The following is a 24,939-nucleotide window of genomic DNA, read 5'->3' on the forward strand; positions in this document are numbered from 1 at the left end:
AGGCTGCAGTCCATGGGGTCGCTAAGAGTCGGACACGACTGAGCGACTTCACTTTCACTTTTCACGTTCATGCATTGGAGAAGGAAATGGCAACCCACTCCAGTGTTCTTGCCTGGAGAATCCCAGGGACGGGGGAGCCTGGTGGGCTGCCGTCTCCAGGGTTGCACAGAGTTGGACACGACTGAAGCAACTTAGCAACAGCAGCAGCAGTGCTAACAGTAGGTTCTTATTAGTAATTTATTTGATATATAATAGTGTGTATATGTCAGTCCCGGTCTTCCAATTTATCCCTCCTCCCAGCCCCCATTTTCCCCCTTGGTAACCATAAATTTGTTTTCTATATCTGTGACTCTATTTCTGTTTTGTAAATAGGTTCATTTGTACCAGTTTTGTAGATCCCACATATAAGCAATATCATATGATGTTTGTCTGTCTCTGTCTGACTCACTTCGCCCACTATGACGGTCTCTAGGTCCATCCATGTTGCTGCAAATGGCATGATTTTGTTCTTTCTTATGACTGAGTAATATTCCATTGTATGTATGGACCACATCTTCTTTACCATTCCTCTGTAATGGACATTTAGGCAGGTTCCATGTCCTGGTTATTGTAAATAGTGCTGCAGTGAACACTGGGGTACCTGTATCTTTTTGAATTACGGTTTTCTCCTCATATATGCCCAGGAGTGGGATTGCTGGATCATATGGTAGTTTTAGGTTTGTTTGTTTGTTTTTTAATGTTCCTGAGCTTTCTTTTTTTCTTTGACTCTTAATGATTTTTGTTTTTAAATTTTTATCTGTTTGGTTGTGTTGGCTCTTCATTGCGTCTCTCAGGATATTCATCTCAGTGTGGCCTCCTCTCTACTTGTGCAGAGGCTCTGCAGTTGTAGTACAGGCTCTGTGGTTGCAGTGCCCAGGCTCAACTGCCCCATGGCATGTGGGATCTCAGTTCCCCGACTGGGGATTGAAATCATGTCCCCTACATTGCAAGGCAGGTTCTTAACCACTGGACCACCAGGGAAGTCCCCATTTTTAGGTTTTTAAGAAACCTGCATAATGTTATTAGCAGTATGCAGGTTTCTTAAATTAGTGACTGTCCAATTTATATTCCCACTAACAGTGTAGGAGGGTCCCCTTTTCTCCACACCCTCTCCAGCATATATCACTTGTAGATTTTTTTAATGATAGCCATTCTAACAGTGTGAGGTGGTACCTTACTGTAAGTTTAGGTTTGTACTTCTCTAATAATTAGTGATGATGTTGAGCATCTTTTCATGTGCCTCTTGGCCATCTGTATGTCTTCTCTGAAGAAATATCTATTTAGATCTTTGGCCCATTGTTTAGTTAGTCCAGCTTGAATCTGCATTATTTTCTTTGGCTGCAGAAAGCTACTTGACATTTTTGGTTTTTTGTTTTTTTTTTTTCCTTCCCAGAATGGGAAAACTCTTCTTCAACACAGGACCTTTGCATTTCCTTTCCTCGTATTTCAACTTCATTTAACATGTTTGCACCCAAGAAAAAAAATTTTTCTAGACTGTTTCAAGGGATTACACACATGATTTATTAAAATATGCATTCCTTATAAAACCATGACTTTGTTTTCAGTTCACTAAAATGTGCAACGCATTTCATGGGATTAATTTCTAAAACACTTTGGGTCTTGGAATGGGTTTCAAGATGCTACAACTAACTAGTGATTAGTCGCAAACTCATTTGTTTAATTTGTTAAAATTTTGCTTCTTCTGCCTCATGTCACTATTGCCCGCCTATATGTGAGTTCTTGGCTTCAACTCTTCAAGGGACAGAGTTCCCGGTCCCGTGTGTGCCGGGCACACTGAATGACAGCACAGGAGGAAAATACATCCCCCACCTTCAGGATTAAAACGCGTATGGGGAGAGGAGAACTCACAAGCGATTATAAAAACAGTGTAAGGCAGCTTATAAAGGAATGACCATGTTCCAAAATTTTCCTTGTTTAGATTCCTTTTAGAATGTGTATTTGTCTGCCAGCTTAATTGACTAGATAAGCTGAGTGATTTGTTTTCTTCATTCCTCTGATCAAGCATGGGCTATCAGGGAAGGCAATCTGGCCTTTTCCAAAGGCCTATGAAAATAACTTGAGCTTTGTATAAATTTGCATGAAAGAGGGAATAGCCATGATCTTCTGCCACTGAAACTTTTGCGCAAAGCTTAGGCGTCATCAGAGTTCTTTATTGAGAGGATTTGACTTCCAGGCCGCACTTGGAATGAGCTGTCGTCAGGGACATTCTCCACCCTCCTCTCCTTTCACTCTCACTTCGGTCATTGCTGTTACGTAAACTCAGTCATTCTTTCCCTTCAAGCTCAAGTTTGCTCATCTGGGCAGTACCTTTTTCCAATGGACCAGCCTTCTGTAACCTCTACAGGGAGCTTTGCCACAAACATGGGTCCTAATTAACCTCATGAACTGGCAGAAGGATACTTAAACTCTTATGTTTAAGAACTCATTTCTTTTTAAGCCACATTTTATAATTCTCAGACTCTGAGAATGGAAAATCATACCACAGGCCTTAGAGACAGGCGATTGAGAGCTGGCTAATGAGTGTTTCCTTTGTTTTGAATAGCTAGCTGTTCTCACCATTTCAAAGCACTGACTCCAGTTCTCGGCACTTCCTTCTTGGAATCTGCCAAATGCACCGCATTGTGGGGCAGCATGCTCTGGGTCTTTGGTCCTGGGGTCCAGCTCTGATATTGTATATTTGATTTTGCCCCTTCTGTGTCCTCCTCTTATTCAGTCAGGGCATAGACATAAAATGCCTATTTCATATTTACTGAATTCTCCTTGGGAAGAGAATTACAAGAGGTAAGAGAGCTAATTTCCCAAGAAACACATCTTAAAGGGTACAGCTGGACTCCAGGAAATTTGCCACCTGGCCTGCTGGACAGAACTGTTCAGCAGGCTCTTCATGTGATCACAGTGCCTTGTCTACTAAACACCCCTTGAGATTTCTTTTGACTGTAAGTCAGATTTACACGGAATCCAGGATTTCTGCCTGCTTAGTGCTGCTAGAAATTCGGAATCTTTCTTACTGCTTAGATGTTTATTTGCCTATTGTACTGAGATGAGCAATGTGACTGGTATCTCTGGGAAGTGAGGGCTTGGTCTAATTATCATGACAAGATCTAAGCTAATTTTATGTTTGTAAAAATTGGTCATAACCACATATTGTATGATTCCATTTAATGAAATGTCCAGAAGAGGTAAATCCATAAGGTACAAGAAGTAGATTAGTGGCTGCCTAGGATCCTGGAAGTTTGGGGGGAGAGAAGCAATCAGAGTGGCTGTTTATGGGTATGGGGTTTGTTTGGGGGATGATGAAATGTTCCAAAATTCTTCATGGTGATGGTTGCACAACTCTGTGATTATACTAAAAACCATTGAGTCATACATTTTAAATGGGTGAATGGTATGAAATGTGAATTGTATCTCAATAAAACAGGAAATATACAGGCAGCGTCAGGGAGGGTGTGTACACAAACTACTCCAGTGAAGGAGACAAGTCACCATCCGCCCCTGTAGGAGTAGTCTGGTCTCTGACCCTGTTTACTCTGACCATATATACACTTTCTATTTGGGGCCTTTTTATAATCTTATTACAGTTAGTGAGCAACAGTTAAGAACCACAGTGAGGCCTTGGTTACAGCTTTTCTTTGTTTTCCATCAACAGTAAACATGACTAATGTCTCCATAGCTCAACTCAACAACATACATGGAATCAGGTTTTGTACTCACACCACGGGCTGCTGGGGCTGACGAGCTGGAGATGTATCTCCTTAGAGAGACAGTGGTTGGCTAAACTTGGGCTCCAGAGCCAAGATGTTGGTGAAGGGTGGGAAATCATCTTCCTCTGGCCCGGGGTGAAGGCTGCTGTGGAAGGAAACCCGAGAGCAGTGAGAGTTCTCTTTCTTGGTCTGGACATATAGGCTGGGAATTCATGAGAAGAGTAGATTTTGAGCTCAGTGTTCCTCTAACTATCTTCCAGTCCAGCACCCCTTCTTCTACCTCAAACCCCCCATCACTGACCTCCAAGGGAAACAATACCAGGTCAGGGACACAGGAAGCTGGGCGGGGGGTACCTATGATTAAGTGACTTCACCAGAGAAAGGGTGCAGCCGGAACAAAGAGTATGAGACAGCTCCCTCCTGTCACTTAGTAAAAAGGGTTTGTGATGGTTAATTTTATGTGTCAACTTGGCTGGGACACAGTGCCCAGATATTTGGTCCAATATTATTCTGGATATTTCTGTGAGGATGTTTTTGGATGAGGTGTACATTAAATCAGTGGACTTTGGATAAAGCAGATTGTCCTCCATGATGTGGGTGGACCTCATCTGATCAGTCGAAAGCTTAAATAGCACAAAAGGCTGGCCTTCCCAGAGCAAGAGCGCATTCTGCCAGCAGACTGCCTTACCCCTGCATCTGTAGCATCAGCTCTCCCTGGCTTGCTAGCAGAACCTGTGGATATAAACCACAACAGTTTCCTGAGTCTCCAGCCTGCTGCTGGCCTCTGCCATCAGATTTTGGACATCCAGGCCTCCACAATGGCATGCACCAATTCTTTAAAATAAATCTCCTTCACTATATATACAGATCCTCTTAGCTCCATCTCTCTGAACACCCTGACTGACGCAGGCCCATAGAACTCTCTCTTTAGGAGTGACACTTGAAGCAGAACAGAAGTACCACTTTGATCTCACCAACAGGAGATTAGCAGATGGCAGACCAGGGACAGGAGCTTCCTGAGTAAGAGCTGAGGCCTCAGTGCAGTGGCTCAGTGAGCACCGCTGGTGAGACAGCCACCTGAGAAGTGCTCATGGTGCCTCCACCTAAAGAACAGGTGCTAGAACACCAACCTTCTGAGCTGTACCCATGGATGGTTTTACCCCTGGAAAAACTACAATGGCTTCAACTGAAATACTAAAGCATTTGTTGCCCGCCAAGCTGGAATCTTCATGTTGAAAGCTTCTTATAGGGAGAGTCAGTCCAGTTTGACTCTACAGGCTTGGAATGGGTCATTTTGAATTTCTGTTCATTTTCGACAAAGCTAATCAAATGCTCATCAGGCACGGGCAGCAACAGAAATCTCCATGTTCAGCTTCTTGAGCCACCTTCAGACAGTGGAGGCTCTCCTAGCAAATAACAAACAGCAACTCTGTGGAGTCCTCATGCGCTGGGACAATGCTTGGCAATCAGCAGGGGCTCATATCCTGAAATAAATAAATGACATCCATTTAGTCACGCTTGCTGCAGACTGTGAACTTCTTTGAAGCATACAGACACATGGACACTCTGAAAGGAGTCACGCTGGTAAAAAAGATGGCAGGAGAAAGGGGGTTGGTATTTAGGAGAAAAGGAAGGGAGCTGCACATGGGCAGTTACACAAAGGAAGGTGTGGAGGAGGAAACAAGGAAGCAGGAGCAAGGCAAAGGCCATGGCCAGCTGAAACAGGAAAGTCAGCCAGAACGCACACTGCTTGGTCTTTGAAGACGTTTCCTTCAAGTCCCACCCTGCTGGGAAGCCTAAGAAAGCCGGGATGGTGAGGATTTTTGCCTGGGAGCCTCTCAGACTCACGCTGTCCTGCTGCTCCTTTGGCACATGGCGTGGATCATAAACATTTCTATACAAATGTCCTGATTCTCCACTTAAAATAAAGGCAGGCCCCCTCGGCCCTCGTTTTTGGTATAGTATACTCTTAGTACAAGAAATATGAACCAAACTAGGATTTAAGCACAAAATGAATTAGGAAAGTTGGTGCTTATAAAATAGTTTGCAGTACTGAAGGAACAGGCTTCTGGGCTGGTGCCTTCTGCAGTGACTCCCTGAAAACCCAGAGAACTGACCCCTACCCAGCAAGCACCTCCAGGAGCTATAATCTCTGCCCAGCTTAGGAGGGTGGGGGATCGGGGGCTATCCCTGCAGCTACTGAGGTCATGAACACACTACAGTTGCTATACTTGAGAAATGTGGAAGTTAGATCAGGAACCCCCTGCTGTTGGCGACATGACGCTTGACCAAGCAAGTGCAGAGAATGTTTTAAAAACATTAAAAAACCAAAAAATCCCACCACTAGTAATAATAATGGGGACTACTTTTCTATGCTTTCAGTGTTTGGAAGAGTGGTACTTAAGTGGTTGAAAAACCTGGCTCCTGGATGGTGCAAAGTAATTTTTTCTTTACCCTTAGAATCTTTCATCTGTCTCCACCAAGTATATCTTGGAGGACAAAAGGGAGCAAACCCTTCTCTCTTCTCTTCTTCTCCCTCCTGAACCCTTGAGTCACCCGTCAGCTCTCTGCCCCCTCAGAGTCTTGCTTCTCCCCTCCCTCCGTTCCTGGCTGGCAGTGATGTGGCTCTATCCAGGCTTCTCCCAAGTGGAAGGACTTAACCTACTTCTTCTGGACACTTCTGGACACTGAGCCATACATATCTGATACCTCATTTAACCCTCACGACAATCCTGCAGGACAGTATGTTATTCTCATTCACCGATGAGGAAATGGACGGTCAGAGAGGTCACACTGCTAGGAGTTGGTGGATCCAGGATTTGAGCCCAGCTTTGTTTGGCTCCTGATCCTGGGCCCTTCCCACATCATTAGATCTTGTGTCATTTTGCATCCCCTGCCCATAGGACAGAGGCCTTCCAAAATAGCCCTGCGGTCACCCCAGGGGCATGCACTGAAGGGGCCCCATGGAAGGTGCCAGTCTCCAGGCCAGAGCTTTCCGGCACCCATCACTCATGGTAGGGGCTGCTGGACCTCTTTCCACCCTGGGGACTCCTTCCCCGGACACATCTTCATTTCTGGCACATTCTTTTTGAAAATGAACTTGGTGGGAACTTATGGTTTCACTCCCCAAAAGTCCACAAAATTCCAAGCAAACCCCAAATCTTGTAGGTTGCAAGGAGTAAGTATGTTATTTTTGGCAGAAATAATTGTAGTTTGGCAGTAAGCTTCTAAAAACATAATAAAAGTACTTTTTAACATCCTGTTTTTTCTTCCTTTTGTTGATTTTTGAGCATTTCTTCCCAAGCAAAGAGTTATGCAACAATTTTCAAAATTGCCAAACTTTTGTTTTATTGGTACTCTTATTTGGTTCCTTTTCTATGTTTCCTTGCATCTTATCTGCTTTGAACTTTAACCTAGGAATTGAAGTGACCATAAAGCATGCAGAGAATGGCCTAGAGACCACATGGGGCTGGATAAGTTTCCTGGAGCAAAGTGAAAGCTCTGAAAAGCTAATTGTGGATGGTAAAGGTCATCCTTGGTCCCCTGGCCATTAGCAAGCAAGCCATGAGCCTAGGAATATGGATGTCTATGATAAATGGTCCTTGCTCTTCCTGCACCAAAAATTTCAGATCCCTGTGTCTTCAGTGGGGTTTCAGAAACATCCGTTCCCCATTTCCCATGAAAGCCAATCTGGTGCAGGTGTCAGGAGTATGGTTAGGAAATAGACATCTTCATCCAGATCCGGGCTCTGCCGCTTCCTAGCTGTGTGATCTTGTGCAAGTTACTTGACCTCTCTGTGGCTCAATTTCTTTACAGTTAAATGACAGTGATAAAGCATCTAATTTCATAGGGTTGTTATGGGAGTTGAAAAAGGTAATGCTACATATAAAATGTCCTGGCCCTGCCATTAGCTAGTTGTTGACGTGGGACAACTCACTTCAGTTCTCTGAGGTTCAGTTCTGAATAGTAAAAGTAAAGGCCTGGGCCCAAACCCTAAGATTTGGAGCTTCCTAGATCCTGGGGAAACCTACACAGGCCCCAGAGAATAGATGGATAACCACACTTAGGTGTAAAGCTCAATCATTATGAACAAGCCACGTCAGCTGGTAGTGAAACCAGCGTACGAACAGAAACACAAATGAGAGGGGCAAAGACATCAGTTTTCTAATGGATGGTGTCCAAGGCCTACTGCGAGGCCACGTAGCTGAGATTCTGCACAGCCCAGAGGGGTGCCTCCCTTCGACAAACATTCAGCGTGTGGGGATGATGTAGTGACAAAGTGAATGTTGAGAACCACTGACCTGTGGGTAGGAGTATTTAATTTACCTGGTGTGATATTCTGATTTAGGAGAAGAAATAGATATCTGATCTTTGTCCCTGTTCCTGGCATAATGCTTCAGAGCCCCTTTGAGTTTCTTAAATGACGAGAGTGATAAAGGTGGCTTTTTCAAAGAGATGATTTTTGGACCCCACCTGACGATAGGGGCTTGCCACCAGGAGAACCAACAACGTAATTAGAGAGAACTTTCAGTCACATGCCCTTGACCTAAGGGGAGGGGAGAAGGGCTGGAAACAACTCAGTCACCAGTGATTTAATCAACTATGCCTAAGTAATGAAGCCTCCAGAAAAAGCTAAGGGGATGACAGAGGATGAGATGGTTGGATGGCATCACTGACTCTCAATGGACAGGAGTTTGAGCAAACTCTGGGAGATAATAAAGGACAGGGAAGCCTGGCGTGCTGCAGTCCACGGGGTTGCTAAGAGTCTGACATGACTTAGTGACTGAACAAGGAAAAGCTAAGAAGACAGGCTTAGGGGAGTTTCCGGACTGGAGAACAGGTGGAGACTTGAGGAGAGTGGCGTGCTCTATGTCCTTTCCCCCTGCCTGGCCCAATGCAGCTCTTTCATCTAGCAGTTCCTGAGTTACACAGTAAACTACTAATCTGAAAAGTAAAATGTTTCTGTAAGTTTCATGAGCCACTGTAGTAAATCAGTGGATCCCAAGGAAGAAGTTGGTGGAACCTCCAGTCTATGACCAGAAGCACAGGTGACAGCTGTTCTTGTGATTGTCTGAAGTGGGGTGGGGTGTGAATTTTCATAGGACTGAGCCCTTAGCCTGTGGGATTTGATGCTCTCCAGATAGATAGTGTTGGAGTTGAGTTGAACTATAGGACACCCAGTTGGTGCCTTAAAATTGCTTGGTGTGTGGCAAAACCCACATGTTGGAATTGGGAGCAGAAATCTACCTGGCACCAGAAAGATCTAGGTTCACATTCCAGCTGTGCTATTTATTCTTTGGGTGACCTTGAGCAAGTCACTTAACCTCTCCTAGTGTTGGTTTCTCCAAGTGCTATAGTCATGATTAGATAAATAAGTATATTAAACACCTATGAGGGTAACTTTTTTTTTTTTTTAATTTTTGGCTGTGCTGGATCTTTGTTGCTGTGCGTGGGCTTTCTCTACTTGTACTGAGTGAGGACTACTATGGAGTTGTGGTGCTGAATTTCTTGCACAGTGGCTTTTCTTGTTTTGGAGCACAAGTTCTGGGGCAGATGGCTTCAGCAGTTGCAGCTCAAGGGCTTAGTTGCTCCGTGGCATGTGGGATCTTGGTTCCCAGACTAGCAATCCCTTGTCCCCTGCATTGCCCAGCATTTTCTTTAACCACTGGGCCACCAGGGAAGTCCTGAGACTAATCCTTTTTACTAATAACTATCATTGATTACTGTTACCATCTCCTACATTTTAGCATCATCAGCAGGGAGGAGGAGGGAGGCAAAGGGTGAACTTTGTCGGTTAGACTGGCTCTGGAAAAGGTACTCAGGTGGGCTCAGTAGATAAGGCAAACTAGAATTTGGAGGGTTTGTCATTTTTGTTAATTAATTTGGCTCTGTGAGGTCTTAGCTGTGGCAGGCAGGATCTTTTAGTTGTGGTGTGTGGGATCTAGTTCCCTGATCAGAGGTAGAACCCTGGGAACGATTACATCGGGGACATAGAGTCTTAGCCACTGGATCACCAGGAAAGTCCCCAAACTAGGATTTGGTCCAGGCAGCCATCAGTATCTTTAGGGGAAATGACTGTATCTGGTTCTCGAGCAACTGACTCATTCCCTGCAGAGTCCCAGCCCATGTGGGCTGTGGGAGGGTGGATAGGAAGGCATATAGCTTGCAAAGAGCAAGACAGAGTAACCTCTAAGGGGCAGGTCTTCAGTCCTAATGAAGGGAATTGAGGCACCAGGGCAGCATAACCAACTAGGTCACTGCAGGGTGAACACCCAGCAGAGGAAGGAAGGGGAGGAAAAGCTATGATCTGGGTGAGCACCTAGGTGCTCAGAGTTCTGCCTCACTGATCACAGCCACCAGTGACTCTGGCACTCAGCACAGCTCCTAGCAATATGATCACCTGGTGCCCAGGGAGCCCAGTGGTCAGTATATGGTGCACTGAGGGAGACAGGAGTAAGGAGAATATTCCTCAACAGTGACAAGGGCCCAAACCTGGAAGAAAACGACTTTTCTTATCTGCCTAGGATGCACATGTAGTTTTTTTCTTAGAAAAGAGAGCTCCTGGGTCTATCCCAGCTATCTACTCAGTTTTTTTAACAACTGCTGAAGCAAAATGAAATGGACAGGCTGGAGGGTAAGAATAAATAAAATTACTTGACCTGAAGATTTGGTGGAATTTCCCCAAATAGTTTACCAAATATGAAATGTTTTAGGCTCAGGCTGGGATTTTTTTGTTTCGTTTCTTTTTAATTTAGAAGCTTGAATACTTGAGCCTGTTATAAACTGTGTTACCAGAAGTCTGGAAGTTTATACTTCAAGTTCCCTGTTATTTTTTTTTCCTACTCACTTGTTTGTAATCATGCACTCACTACTCATGAGGGGAAAAAAAATAAATCTGGGATAGATGCAGGTTTTCTAAAGCCCTTCACTTTTTTTTTTAAACCTGCTCCTAAGATTTTCATTTACTTTAACATCTGTTTATAGTACAGTTGCAAATACCTTTTGCTCCTCTATAAATCTCCGCATGATTTTGGCCTCAGCTTTGCTTGAACTTACTGGGATTTCTTATTTATGCTGCCTGTGAGCCAAGTGTCTATATAAGGCCCACTCAACTCCAGTTGTGTGTTGTTGGATTTCATCTACACTTCAACTTTGAAACAAGTTTCCTAAATGAATTAGTTTTGTCTCCTTGCTAATGAAATTATCACCAGCAGCAACACCAACACCATTTCCTTTTATTTGTTTATTTTTCTAAGAGGAAATGCTTCAAAGTCTCTGGTTTGAAAAAGGAGAAAAGTTGGCTTATATTTTTATATATTGAAATCTTTTCAGTGAAGATTCTAGACCTGACTTTTTTTTTCTTTTAGCTGAGTTCATGATCATCATCTAATTTAATAATACTCATTTATCATACTTCTTATAACTGTATCTGAAATATCTTCCAACTCCCTCTGGAAGAAAAACTTCAACTTAGGTAGGTATAGGATCTGAGAAGACAGTTTGGAGACAAATTAGTCAAGATTATTTTTTGTGGATTTCATCAAAGCCGATTTTAAAAATATGGTGCTATTAAGCTGTTTTTTAGATCAATAATTATGTGGGCCTAAAGTTTTACATAAATAAGTAAGCAGAATTTATATTTTCATTTAGCAGTGCATAGATTTTTATTACCTATTAATGGAGTACAAAGTGCTCTTGGTAGTTATTTTGGTTTCAAGTTAGCTTCATATCTTCATGATCTTTATTATATTTAACTGGCCTAAAACCAGCTAGAAAAAAAAATCCATTAGAGCTAATTGATTGACTTCACATTTGCCGAATCAGAAGCTTTTATAAAGATTTATTCTATCAGTCAATAATGTCTTGGTCTCAGCATTTTCACAGTTGTAACTTTAGACCTTGTCATTGTAAAGAGATCCTCTTTTGGTACTCTTAGAAATAATTTTGGTTTGGAAGTGAATATTGGTAGATTTATTCTTAGTTACTGAGTTTCATTTGCAAATGATTTAAAAAGTGAATGAGAATTTTTTAAAATGGAATAGAGTAACTGTAGGTGTTTTCCTCAAGTCGTCATAAAGACATGTTTAAAATAGCATTTCCAGCTCAACAATGAGAGTTGTCCCAGATCAGGGATGATCACTGTTTATATTCTGTGCTCTTGAGGTCTACTTAAATAACAGCATGATACACATATTGTAAAGGACAGAATCCTAAATTGTGTGTTAGTGTGTGGACTTGCATGTATGTATAGCGGTCAGAAAGTTTTGGGGCACAAGAAATCTGAGAAACTCTAAAGATATGGAATTATAGTAAACATGCAAGAGAGGGAAAGGGAGAAAAAGGTGAACTAAGAAAACCCTGATAGTATTATTGCATCCTGTTCAGTGTTGGTAGAATGCTAAGAAAGGTTTCTATTACATTCAACTAAGAAGGACCAATTAAAGAGTGGAGAAGTGTTAGTTGAATAGTCAAATGCTAGGCAGGGAAAAGTAATGTCGCCAGAAATTACTCCTGTAAGTTTCAGTAGAAGGTTGCAGAACAATAAGCCTTTGTTAATCCCGTACTGATTTATTCAAACAGTGTGTAATTCAAAGCAATTGCTGCTCCCCAGGCAGGAATTACAATTGCTATGTTGGAAGGGAGAATAATGTGTCATTCCAAGGGGAAATCAGGTCTGGAAAAGACCTCTTGGTTGAAGAACCTCATATGTCCCAAAACAGCTTCAAAGCAGGCCAAGTAAAACAGACCAACTGTGAACCGCCCTGTGAAGTCAGCTGGCCTCGAACTGAGCTGTATTTCCCTTGCTTCTCTGCTTCTCTCCTTTTTGGTGGATGGCAAGATGTCCCCAGAGCAAGGAGCAAGAGTGGAGGGGAGGCAGAGAAATTCTAGTACTGGATAGGCTATTACATAGAAAGTGACTCCTTGTCCCCGAGCAGGGACATACAAAATCATTTAAGAGAACTCCATCATCCATGTATGGGCTTTATGTATATTTAACTGGCGATGATGGTAAGCACAGAGCATCCTCCCCTGGCATAAAAACATTGGACAAGAGTCAGACATGAGTCAACTGCAAGAGGAGGCTTGAATCATATTTTGAACAATTTTGGTCAACAATCCTTCAGAGAACAATCTTCCAGTTTGATGGTGTCATGTTTGTGGAATTAAATGTGAACAGCTTAAAATTCCACAACTTTTAAAAAGTCAGCTTTGATTCCAGTGATTGATCTGTCCATGCTTCAGGGACACCAAGCTAAGTCAGCCCCCCAACAACCTTTGGTGAGGCCATGCTAAGCGACCGATTCTTGTGAACTGGCTGATTAGGCAAATTAATAGGCAATGCCACCAAAACCCTCATGAAGAACACTCCTTAAATGGGGTGGGCCATCTGTGACCTGAGAACTGCTTGTTAGGCACTCAAGAAATCCATAAGGAAGACCCAGAGATGATACATCTCAGTGGATTCAGATTCAAACAGTTCTTCCATGGTCTGGGATTGTGAACTGCCGTTACATGTTCCAGCATGCACTCAGATTTCAGTGCTACTAGGGCAGAGGCACTGAACGCTTGCCAAATATCCGCATGCTTCCGCATCAGTCAGAGCCCCTCCGTAGTGTGCCCTGCCCAACCACTAGGACAGAAGTAAACGGTGTCACTTCCAGGCTCTGCACAGGAGAGCACACACATGTGCCTTCTCCAAGCATCCTCTTCCTCTACTGCCAGGACGGTGAAGGCCCAAGACTCCAAATGTCAGAGTTTGTATCAGCCAGGGCTGTTGAGCAGGATTCCCTTGTGTCTACCTCCCACTCTCCTAGCCTGCATCAGTCACATATGGAAAGCAAGAATAAACTTTCATTGTGTTGAGCCAGGATTCTGGGCTTAGCTGGTTACTGCAGCATAGTCTAAGCTAATACAGCTGCTTTTCTAGATCTTTTTGTAAAAAAAAAAAAAAAAAAAACGAAAACAAACGAAAATCCATCTGGAGAAGGGATGAGCAATCTGAGTGGTGCCATCCTTGAACCAACCTAGGAGGCTCTGCCAGGTTGCCTTTGTATCATGTGCTCCCAAAGTTATTCCACTCCGTAAGTTGTGGCTGTTCCTGCAGGGTGTTGCAGGAGGAAGTGAGGAAGAGCCTGGTCAGTTGGGGGGATGATATGGGTCAGTTCCCTTCTGATGGTTTCTCTTCTGATTCACCAACCCCCTCTTGGGATTTTAGGCTTGCTAAACATATGGTACAAATCAGTGAAATTATTCATTGTGGTTTTCATTTGAGTGAGCTAGTTTCCGCTCCTAAGAAGGGTCTTAACAAAACAGGAAGTTTTTCTTGGATCTAGAAATGGAACTCTGCCTTCTGACATGAGTTTTTACCAACTTCTGCAAATCTCAATTTTCCTGCTTCCTTGTTAAGAGGGTGGGGCAAATGGAAGGGAAGAGATGTAACCAGAAAATGCTAATTTGTCAGTAGTTAAAAGAGTTAGGGCTGACTGGGTTTGGGGAGCAGGGGGTGGGGTGGGGGTGTGGCTGGGAGAATGGCAGCCTGTCCAAAGCAGATCACCTCCTCCCAAATGACCACTTAATTTCCTACCTCTTCTATCACTTCGGCCTTGACAAAGAAGTATGAAGAGAGAGGTGAAGGGCCAAGGAACATTATGATAGTTGGTGGTCACCCCTTGATAATAACCTTTGACTTGTGTGACCCAGTGGATATTCCTCAAAACATTCTGATATGCCTCACCCACTAGATTCTGCTACATGGGGGCAGAGAACACATTTTAGTACCCACCCCATGGAGGGTACCCAAGAGTGCTTGCAGGAATACAGGAAGGAATACTTGATTCTCATAACTATTTTTATAGTGAGATAATAACTACAGTGATTTGAATGAGAAAATAAAACATAATTTCTACTTTTTGAATGGAAAAATGGAAACATTAATATGTTACTTGCTCAGTCATGTAGGGTCAATTAAGAAGTGGAGCTAAAATCCAAGTCTCCCAATTTCTGTTTTAATTGTTTAACCAGTTCAGTTCTCTCCCCACCCCATATAACGATACAGACCATTTATCATCACTGCCATCATGTAATGTAAATTACCATCCAGATATTCTATGTAATTTATGTCTACATTTGTATTAGACAAGACTGTCAGGAAAGACATCAAGATCCTACTATCATTATCACTAGGGGATGGTCTTACAATGCCAATTCTTAAGTCCTTACTCTTTTACTTTGTCCCAAGAATAAACATATACCTATGCTATCTGAAAAAACAATAGAGAAGGTAATACTGCCTCTAGTTTTCAGTGTATAGGGAATTTAGTTGGCTTCTAGTTCAACATTTTGAATTATTAATCAAGAAGATTTGGAGTGGGAAACCACAGGAAGGGAATCATGGCAGAAAATGCTGCTTGCCCTACTGGCTGAACTTCTGTTTTTTTATCTGAACTGATTTTTATTTAGGTCTACCATTCAGCATGCAGGACCTTTAGTTGCAGCATGTGAGATCTAGTTCTCTGACCAAGAATTGAACCCAGGCCCCTTACGTTGGAAGCACCAAGTCTTTTATGGACCACCATAGAAGTCCCTCAACTTTTCTGTTGTTGAACCTATATCCTAAGGAATACATATCTAAACATTTAGTAGAACAGTGTTCAGGCTTCCTGATCCTGAAGACAAATGTACTCTTTGGGAAGAACATACAGTTAAGTTTGTCAAGCTTTCTTTTATTTATGGGCACAAGGACCCGTTTCTACCCTGGTGATCAAGAGTGGGTCCTTAGTCCAGAACATGGTAGTTACATCATAGGTATGATTAAATACAGATGCAGAAATTTATCTGGTATTTTCAGCAGATGATATATACTTGGGTTTTCTCACTTTCCATTTCTCTCTGATACTAACCAACTCATCCCTGCCTTTATTCCATCCTTCCACCACCACCGCCCACTTCTGCCACCCCAGTTCAGAACCTGTGCATATGGTGCCAGGATTTTGTTTAGGACAGCTGTTCAAATGAGCCTTCTTGCCATCTAACCTCTCAGGCAACATCATGAATTCAAGGCCACATCTGTCACTCAATATACATTCAAATTAGAAATTTGGAATCTCCAATTCAAATTGGAAATATTGGAAATGAATCAGGATAAGCTGACAAACGATAAACCATGGAGCAGCAACTTAAAAGAAATTGAGCTTTTTTGATTTCTCTTATGGGGACACAAAATATGCTTATCTTCCAAGCTGAGTTACTGAGACTCTAGTCTGTGACCTTCCTGGGTCATCCCTGGAAGCCCCTTTATACTGTGTAGCCAGAATCTCAAAGAGAGGTTGCTAAAGCCCCCAATCCAAGTTAATTAGCAGCTCTGGTCTGTTTTTTGGACATTTATAACTCATCCAGGCTCCTCTAGATTGAAATACCTGAATGAATGCTGGAGACATTTCATGGTTGTTTTGAGAATTCCCTCACAACTTGGAAGGTTATTCTCTAATACCATAAAGCATTTCCCCATTTTCCAAGTAAGGAGTGTAAAAAGTCACACAGCAGTGTCAGGATTTAAACCTTTCTTCCTCTAAGGCCAAAGCACATTTTGTTTCCACCCCTCACTAAGCAGAGTTGGTCCAAAGGGTGGAAAAGTCATTTGACAGCATTCTAGTCCCTTCAGCATCTTCCCTGAGTAGCTTTGTTATTTGCTGTAAACACTTGTAGATTTCCAGAACCACAGACACACCCATATAAAAATGTTAATGACTAAAATGCCCTGTAAAACCAATAGAAATGAACAGTGTATTGACGTCACACTGGAATTGTCTCCTGCTTCTCTCCACCAGCACAGATAACTGAGAATGAAGAGGATTTTTTCTTAAATTTACAGTCAGATCTCTCAAATCTGAACCCCCTCTGTCATTTTGTGAACTTCTCATTATGGAAAAAATGATGGTGAGTGATAATGCTTTAAGCTACTTTTCAAATAATGTAAAGTCTGTTCTCCTACGGAAAAAACTGAGGCTTGTTTAAAAGAGAACTTTTCCAGGCCCCCAGGCGCTGCTGAAATTCTTGTAGAGGACACACATGTGGGCAGCTCTGCTGTTAGTGCTTATGCTTTCTAAAAGATCCAGAAACTGTAGCTTCTGGTGAAGTGCCCTGCTGGAACAGCAGGCTTTAGAAAACCACCAAAATCCCACTGGGATAAAAGAGGTTCATTTGTTTTCAACTTGTAGCCCTTCTACATTCCAGGAGGCCCATCCCCCAGGCCTGTGTCTATGGCTGATTCATAACCTTGCACCCACACAAGTCTAGGCATTCACTGGGATCCTAACAAAGAGGTTAAGGTGTAAACCTGGAGGAAGTTTTTAAGGACTAGAGGGAGTTGGGAGTGAGGGGAAGATGGGAGAAAAGGTAAAAGACAGGAAAAGCAATTACATGATCATATAGTTGTCCCAGGCAAATGAGCACATATGTTGGGGAGGCCTGGCTGCTGAATGTGGTTTCAATAGCCAAGACCCTGCCTTTGATTCTGCAGCATGGCTTCCAGTGAGAGAGCTCATTGGCCGGTGTGGGGTGACCAGGCTTATCTGATTGTGAACACCTCTCCCCATCATCGGGTTTATTTTATATGCTTGCATGGCCGGATCTGTGTTTCCAGCTGAAAGGCTTAGGGTGTGCAGTGTATTCCCTCAAGGGTAAATCAAAGCAGCTGCAATCTTCTGCCAGGAAAGAACTTACTGCCCCAGCTTGGAGGTTCAGTGGACGATGAGTGAAAAAAGCTTTCTGGAATAGAAAATGAGATACCTAGCTGACTCGAGTTGGAAGTGTGGCTCTGACATTTATCTGGGTGACCTAGAGCATATTTTCTCTTCTGGAAAATGGGGATAATATCCTTTGCCTAACTAGATTGTGGTTTTGAGAGTTAGAAATAATGTACAGTGCCTGTAAGTTATATACCCTTTAAGAAATAGGGATGCAGATATCCACCACACTTCCAGACTTCAGAATTGGCATGAATTGACTCAGTAAGATGGGATCAGAGAGGAGAATCACATCTAAGCTTTTATTCTATTTTTTAAGCTACTCATTAGCATTCTTCACATTCTCCAACTAGCAGATTATGATGAGTCAAGATCAATTACTGTCTTTAAGTATGTTTAGTACTGACTGATCCATTAAGTGTAAAAGAAAGATAGCCAGCGATTATTGTTCTTAGTATGTGCAGGGCATTCATGTTAGCATTCTTATGATTATCATCCTCATTTTACAGATGAGGAAACTGAAGTGCAGAGATTAAGGAACTAGTTAGTACAAGGTCACAGTCTAGTGAGTGTCATGACTAGGAAATAACGTGTAGATAGAGGGGTATCAGTCTTGGCAGATGTCGGAAAAAATCAAGATCAGCCACACTGAGAAGGTAAATTTAAATTTTATTCTCTTCCAGTTAACAGCTCATCAAAGATAAACTATGCTTTTGTCATTTAAAAATTGCACTAGAGGGCGCCAAATACACAACTGTGACTCTAGAACTGTTTTGCTAATATAGTTCCCATAGTGTAACAAAACATACAATCAGTAAAGATTCAAGCCAGAAGCCCATCCCAGAAAGAGTATGATGCAGTTTAGGACAATCAAACAGCTTTATTTCTAGCCCCGCAATTAAAAGAAAGGAAAAATCCTCGTGCTTTATATTCAGCAATTTATAATTTGTTTCTACCTGAGACTGATTGTTATTTAAAGTGCCTTTCAGCTGGGTTTTCAAATTTCTCTTTGCGAGCTGAGTGGTGAAGAGTAACCTGGAAAAGGGTAGGGTAATCTGGATGAAAATAAATTTAAAAAAATTAAACACTGAGTTTTTTTTTAAATTTATTTAGCAAAGTAAATCATGCATTAAAAAAAAAAAACAAATACCCCACCTTACATCCAAGAGCTTAAAATTAAAAGGAACAACACCCCGTTCTTAACCTTAAGAGGCAACATCTTTGAGGTAACTCCAGATTCCTAAATAATGTTTGTTTCTATTTCTTGATTTATCAAACTGATATTATTTATCTTTATGGGCTTTCCAGGTGGTGCCAGTGGTAAAGAACCTGCCTGCCAATGCAGGTAAAGGTAACAGATGCAGGTTCGATTCCTGGGTTAGAAAGATCTGGAGGAGGGCACAGCAACCCACCCCAGTTTACAAAATAACTTTTAAAATTATTTCTCCATATTAAGAGAGGAATAACTCAGCATTGCAGAACATTTAATTTTTTTTACAATAATGAGATTACTTTGAATATGGGATTTCATCAAATTATACATGATGCTCATCTTTCCATGTCATTAAGCATTGAAAATGTCATTTAAAAGAAACTGTAGTGTAACTTACATAAAAAATTTTCTAAAGTATAAGGAACCTCCACCTCTTTAACCAGTGTGATGACAAGATCATCTCACTCCACAGTAGAAACTGTGATATTTGAAGATCTTGTCTTAGTTATGCAGCAGTGAGAATAGTGTCTGAAGGGGCAAGGACTTAAGAGTCCTGCTGGGAATGCAGAAATCAATCAAAACAAGTCAACAACTCAGCCTAGAAAAGTTCTAATTACTCCTCAACATCTCAAGATCAAATGGATCATGAATGAATTAGTCACAAGTTTGGAGTTTGTCAGTTTTTTGGTGGAAAATAATTTTTTAATGCTTAGTTCTCTTATAATTTCCTTGTAAATTATCACAAGCAGCACAGAAAACTGCTAGAGTCATTAGTGCAACTAACAAAAAATCTAGCATCTTTGTTTAGATCTTTTTTCACCACCCCATCTCCAATCTACCTGGCTCCAAATGGTAGGGGGTACGGGTTGGTAAGTATTATGGTTTGTTGTTAGTTAGCACCCTAAAATGTACTTGGGAGGAAGCCTATCTACTACTACTACTACTACTACACTTTTCCTCTGAAATAAAAACAGAACAGTGCTACAATCATACCAAACCTAGGCTTGTCTACCATCCCTACAAAATACTCATCCAGTACTAAGCTCTGCAATAATGGTCAAGTTGAATACGAACAGAAGCTTCTTCAGAACCAGGAGCTTGAAAGGATGCCTGGGAGCTGGTAACATACTAAGAAACACCAGCTTTTTCAGATGGGAGGAGGCCATTCCTATGGGGACGGGGAGAAGCCTTACCTAACACAACCAACATAATTTGAACAAATAGATGGTCAATAATTATTTTATACATTTCCTTATTTTTAGTTAGCCTTTATGCTAGATACAACTCTATGCCCCGTATGCTAAGGGGTTTGTATGCTTTTATCTCATTTGATCCATCAACAAATCAATCAGCGACATTCATCTTTTAGATCTGGACACAGCTTGTAAGCAGTGTCACGGGACTCAGAATTCAAATACAGATCCTTCCCATGGCACGGACATTATCGTTCTGGCCTCCTCTAGCAGAGCATAATCAACAGTCATTGCCACTCGGCACGTAGGACAATGGACAGACTGACCCCCCGCTACCAGTATTTCCGAAGATGGTGGGTGCAGCCAGGTTCACTGAGCAGTGTGCACCGCGGCAAGTTGTAAGGTACATTATATACTTTTGGGAAGGAATGAGAAGCTGACCTTAAAGTGCGTCAACTAGGACACTGAACACCGAGAAGGCTAAAACTCTGGACTAGAGGGCCCCAGGAAACGCTGGGCGGAAGTGGGCTCGGCCGAGGAGGAAATGCGTTTTTGAGGCTCCTCCGCGACGACGCGGGCGGGGCGGCAGCTCCAGCCGGGCAGCGGTTGCGCAGCCTGCCCTCTCCTCCTGCGACCCCCTGGAACTGCTGGCTGCCGGCAGCCTCGACCGAAGGGCGGCGGGCCTCTCTGGAAACGCGAGAGCCGCTTTCCGGGGCCAACCCCTCCCTCTTCCCCGCTGCGAGAGCGGCGCCCCTGTGACGCTCACAGCGGCCCGGCTACGCCCCTCTCGGCGCGGGCCAGCCGGCTGCCTCGACGAGAGCGCCGGGCTCCAGGCGCCGACTCGCTCGGGCCGGTGGTCAAGCCATGAGCTTGCTGTATCTGCTGCGCAGCCACCCACAGTTCCCTCTTCCAAACGGGGAGCCAATGTTTGGACGGCTGGGTAGAGTTCACGAGGGCAAATTCCATCCCAACAGGAGCGAGGGAGTTCTGAATGAAGAGAAAGGGGATCTTGGGTGTGTCCACTGTTTATGATTAAGCCCGTTTATCAGATATACAATGAAAAGGCCTATTTCCACAAAAGGCCAAAACTGGACGACAGAACCTCTCCTTCCTCTTGATTGGCCCGACTTTGAAGAGGGTTAACCTCCGTTAGCGTTTCCAACTAAAGTTCCTCACTGTGGTTCTCACCTCGACTTTGAAGTCCGCTGGTTTCTCCAAGGACTGTTGAGGGAAGAGGCTGTTCTAAGCTAGAACGGGGTGCTGGGCTAACAGTAGCTTAAGGCCTCATTACTAACCAGGAGTCCGGGGACGGCCCTGAGAGTCGTGTGTGCACTCTAATGTACATTTACAGCATGCTGAGAATTTTTAGGCTTCCCTGGTGGCTCAGATAGTAAAGAATCTGCCTGCAGTGCCGAAGACCAGGATTCAATCCCTGGGTTGGAAAGGCCCTGGAGAATCCCATGGACAGAGAAGCCTGGCAGGCTACATACAGTCCATGGGGTCGCAGAGAGTCTTAACACGACTGCGCGACTACCACTTCACTTCATGGGGCTGTCAAAAGGTCATGGCAAAAAATTAGTTAGAAATCTGCGTATTTGGGATCTAGGGGAGTATCTCTGGAAGAAACTGATGTTAAAGGTCATTTAAACTTATTTTCTGGGAGCTTGAAACAATCTTAGCCCAAATAATCTGGTTCCATGAAACGCCGTGAGAGGATTCTGATGAACTACTTTAATCCACACTCTGGAGGTGTTTTGAAGCTGTATTTGCTATGTACAAAGATCTTGCATCTTGCACCTGAATTCCCCTTGACTATTTTCCAGTTAATGGTTGGGTTCACAGATTACAAATGTAACTGTAAAGTTTTTTTTAAAGCCTACCAAAGGTTAGCAATAGCAGATTGTTTACGGTGAACCTACTGTGCAGACAAGTAACTTCCTTTTAGATACCAATTTTCTTAAAGATTGCTAATCTCCTTGTTATAATATTTAAATTCATTTGGCCAGGCAAAATCCTTCTCTCCTGCCTCCACAACTAATCTTTCAAAGTGTTTTCATTATTCTCTGACATCTTCATTGAAATTTAGTATCTCAAAAAAGGTTAAATTTTCTCGAGTATACCTTTTCAAAATACAGGACTGATTTAACTTGGTAGTTTGTCAAAAACAGACACCACAGTTAATTCTGCTATAGGTTGACCCAGAACCCCCATTTTAAGAACTACCGCTGCTGCTAGGTTGCTTCAGTCGTGTCTGATGCTGTATGACCCCAAAGATGGCAGCCCATCAGGCTGCCCCATCCCTGGGATTCTCCAGGCGACAACAGTGGAGTGGGTTGCCATTGCCTTCTTGGGAACTACGGGCTTAAAAGCAAATATATCATGGTTGCTTGGAATCATTTCTCTGGTTAGTCTCAAGCCCTCCATATTTTATACAATCAGGTAAAAAATACCTATGGAGGCATGACAATCACCAAACTTGAGTAATTTATGCAAAAGTGCAAATTTGCTTTGGAATTCTTGAAGTTCTGTCCTATTATAGGAAAGGAAAACACAGCCAAATAAAATGTGCTGGATGGAAATGTGGCCTTTTTATAGAAAAACCAGTTTGTGCAAATGCTGTTATTTCCTCAAGATGTTTTAGACTCAGAGATAATGTATGCTAAGTTTATTAAACCAGTTTAAGCTCTCTTTCACCTATTTATGATTAAAATGTACAACTCTTTATTACCTTGTTTATTGCCGACCAAGGGCCTGGGGTTGAGGGAAAGCACTGAAGTGAACCAAGCCTTTGCAGGCCAAGGACCCGAATCAAGTTGTGAAATAAAAGACCCTGTACTGCAGTCACACCTTGCCAAATACTTGGTAAAATTAGTTAGCTAAATCCAGTGAGACACTTCTCAAAGATATCAGACAGATGCTGCTGCTTTTATAGCCGGGTCCATCTGTGACAAGCAGCTATAGCGTTCTTGATACTACCAGTCCTCAACCCAGTGGGACCTTGCACCAAGATCAGTGCCACAAGGTAGAACTTGCAATCTGATCGTATTTGCTACTTCCTAAACAAGTACAAGAATATACTTGCTAAGTTTGTATATTGCTGACAAGTGCTAAATTGTTCTGCAAAATGAAAGATGACTTAGAGGAAGACATTTTTAGAAAGACAGGGCACCTGGAAAATAAGCAGCAAAAAAAAAAAAGCAAGCTTAGGAGAAACACTATGGTACTGTACACATTAAAATTTAAGATAACAGACCTCATGTATGTATTTTACCACAATTAGAAGAAAATCTTATAGGGTAATTTTCGCAGTTTAAACTCCTTACTCAGTACCCCCTGTGAAACTGTCAGTAAAGTATATATTATGTATTAATGCCTCATGAAGTAAATTAAATTCTCTAATTGGTGAGTGTGATTAAGTGCACAGTTCTGTTTTAAATTTTAATATGTCAAAGGCTGCCCAAGGAAGGCAACTACACATAGGATGTACATGAATTGGTGACCAATTTTTAGGTTCAATATAGCTTTGTTAATTGCTTTATAAAATGCCAACACCTCACTGAAGAGTCCATCATTTCAAAAGAAAATCTTGACAATGCTTATTAAACTTCAATTAACTTTATTAGTAGTCTGTCAAGTAATGAAGTATTCATAGTAATCTGTGGTTCTACTGCACTAAAACTTTCACTTGGTCAGTGCCATATTTGAAGGTTATTTTCCTAGTGAGGAGACAAATAATTGTTTTCCATTTATTAATGTCATCTGTCCCATTAATTAATTATTTTTGAATACTGAGCATGATTCAGGCCCTGACTCACAATTTCCTTAACGCATTAGCTTGTTTCTCTTGAAAATACAGCACTATACTTCCCTGGTGGCTCAGCGGTAAAGACTCTGCCTGCAATGAAGGAGATGCAGGTTCGATCCCTGGGGCGGGAAGATCCCCTGGAGAAGGAAATGGCAACCCATTCCAGTGTTCTTCCCTGGGAAATCCCATGGACAGAGGAGCCTGGTGTGCTAGTCCACAGGGTTGCAACAGAGTCAGACACGACTGAGTGACTGAACAACATGGTGCTTCAGAGAGTGCTGCTGTATGACCACCTATGTAGCACTCAGCAGAGGACTAAGTAAAACCCCTACCCCTACAAAAGTAGTATGTACTATATGTGCATACCTCCTATATTTTCTTCCTATATGTCACCAAGATATAGGGTATAAAGCATTATACTAATAGCTTAAATATATTAAGAACATTTTTTACATGTTATTACAAATTCATTTTAATCACAGCATATTATTCCATCTACTGGCTCAGACATAGGGTATATAATTATTTGCCTATTCCTTAGCCATTTACTGGTATGTGTAGTCTGACCTCCTGGCTAACCTGGCTTCCTTTCCTGTGTACTAACTGATCCCTTGATGACCAGCAGGCTCTCTGGCTTACTGGTTACCATTTGAACATTATTTGTTTTCAGAAGTCTTAAGTTCAGAATACTTTAACTGCTCTAGTTCAGGAATCCACAGTCTTTTTTTTTCCTTCTGTATAGGGGGGGTCACATAGGAAATATTTTAGGCTTTGCAAACCACAGTCTCAGTCAAATAGGGTGCCCATACCCCCACAGTAACATTTCAAAAATATAAACAACGTTCTTAACTCCTCAGCTATAAAGACACAGGCAGTGCTAGCTATAGTTTGCCTAGTCTTATTCTAGTCCTTAATGGGATAAAGGGTAGATAAACCTCAACTTCATGCAAGCATGTATGGTCACAGTAACTTACAAGTGCTGGCTGATGATTTATTTCAACATGGTCTTCATCATCATGCTTTCTGGCACCTGAAAATATCACCAAGTGCTTGTCTGGTCAATTAATACAGCATGTATTAAAACATACTCACACTTTACCTTAGGGAAAAAGAAACTCAATGATTATGAAGAAATAACTCAAACTGAGATTTAAGTTTATTGTAATGTGTACAATTATATACTCCGTATTTTAGTTTTACATGTAACATCTTTTATCTCAAA

The 24,939-nt window shown here is 42.3% G+C and overlaps 2 long non-coding RNA genes across 3 annotated transcripts in view; both read right to left on the reverse strand.

Annotated features, from left to right (window-relative positions):
- LOC138439284 (uncharacterized) overlaps positions 1–4,301 on the reverse strand; it is a 73,332-nt gene extending 69,031 nt beyond the window's left edge. Inside the window, exon 1 of one of the 2 annotated variants that reach the window (XR_011256666.1) lies at positions 3,772–4,301. This is a non-coding gene — a long non-coding RNA (uncharacterized lncRNA). The remainder of the gene's footprint in view (positions 1–3,771) is intronic. The other variant, XR_011256665.1, reaches the window with a different exon arrangement.
- Positions 4,302–4,677: 376 nt separating this feature from the next.
- The window catches only part of LOC138439285 (uncharacterized), a 33,592-nt gene continuing 13,330 nt past the window's right edge, over positions 4,678–24,939 (reverse strand). Inside the window, exon 2 of the long non-coding RNA XR_011256667.1 lies at positions 4,678–5,245. This is a non-coding gene — a long non-coding RNA (uncharacterized lncRNA). The remainder of the gene's footprint in view (positions 5,246–24,939) is intronic.

This window comes from Ovis canadensis, chromosome 4 (assembly GCF_042477335.2).
Source record: "Ovis canadensis isolate MfBH-ARS-UI-01 breed Bighorn chromosome 4, ARS-UI_OviCan_v2, whole genome shotgun sequence".
Lineage (NCBI taxonomy): Eukaryota > Metazoa > Chordata > Mammalia > Artiodactyla > Bovidae > Ovis > Ovis canadensis.